Here is a 1,312-nt window from a genome sequence, read left to right as displayed (position 1 = left end):
ACACACACACACACACACACACACACACACACACACACACACACACATATATATATATATATATATATATTCACGGCAAACCGCATATATAACATCGTGTTATTTTTATAACCTATTTACGCAAACGTTACTTCTGTAGTAACTTACGATACGATAATTCCTCCGCGTAAACGGGAGATTTTATAGTAACTATTATGATCGGAAATCAAGAGCCACCGTTGAAAGTAGTGAAGGTTACGTTTCTCTGATTGAGAGACGACGACGTATATATTAATATGAATTATTGTAAGTTACTACAGATGTACTTACTCGCATAAACATATAGTTCGACAACTTTTACCAGACAGCATATACGTACGTGTGCAATTTTGGATATACCTTCTTTCTTTTAAAGATCTCCTCAACATCAGTTCTCTGTGGTTAATACTTTATATATTTCACTTACTACGTTTACGCGAGCGTAGTAAACTTACGATAATTCCTTCGCGTAAACAGAATTTTCCTTCGCGTAAACGGGATTTTGTAGTAACTTACAATAATTTACTCCGCGTAAACGAGTGAATTATCGTAAGTTACTACAGAAGTAACGCTCGCGTAAACATACAGTTTGACAACTTTTACAAGGCAGCATATACGTACGTGTTTGTACGATTTTGTAGATACACCTTCCATCTTAAAGATCTCTCGGCATCAGCTCTCTACGGTCAATACTTATATATATTTCACTATCTGTCACGACGCGGCAACGGTCACAACTATCACACACTTACACTTATCCTTTTCTAGGTTGTAAAAAACTGTCACGCACTGCGACAGTGCACGAGTGCAATTTTGTGTCAAAAATGGGAAAGTGACACACCAGCCGCCATTTTTGTCCGACGTGGACGTTTCTTAAAAAAAAATTTTCCACATTTGGACTTTGCATCGCAATATCTTCGCTGGTAGGGCACGTAACGGAAAAAAAAGACTCTTATTTATAAATCAAACCCCAAGCTATCGATCGAACCTACTTAGAAATTGATCCGTTCACTCGTTATTGATATCTCAAAATCTCGGATACTCGCAACTCATGCGTTCGCGTAAAAGAGTCACGGTGCGTCTCGCTTCGCGCGTACTTGGCGCGAGACACTACCGTGTCTCTTGATTACTTGCGAATATGTACTTCTTAATAACGTTTTTGAAGATTTCAAATAACGTTGTCTTATAAAGGGTTAATAAATAAATAAATATATATATAAATATATATATATATATATATATATATATATATGTGAACCTATTATAAGGCATGTAAATTAATGTGATTACATAA

Source organism: Temnothorax curvispinosus, unplaced genomic scaffold (assembly GCF_003070985.1).
Source record: "Temnothorax curvispinosus isolate PA1 unplaced genomic scaffold, ASM307098v1 QBEX01007107.1, whole genome shotgun sequence".
In the NCBI taxonomy this organism is placed as follows: Eukaryota; Metazoa; Arthropoda; class Insecta; order Hymenoptera; family Formicidae; genus Temnothorax; species Temnothorax curvispinosus.
This window is presented reverse-complemented; position numbering follows the sequence as displayed.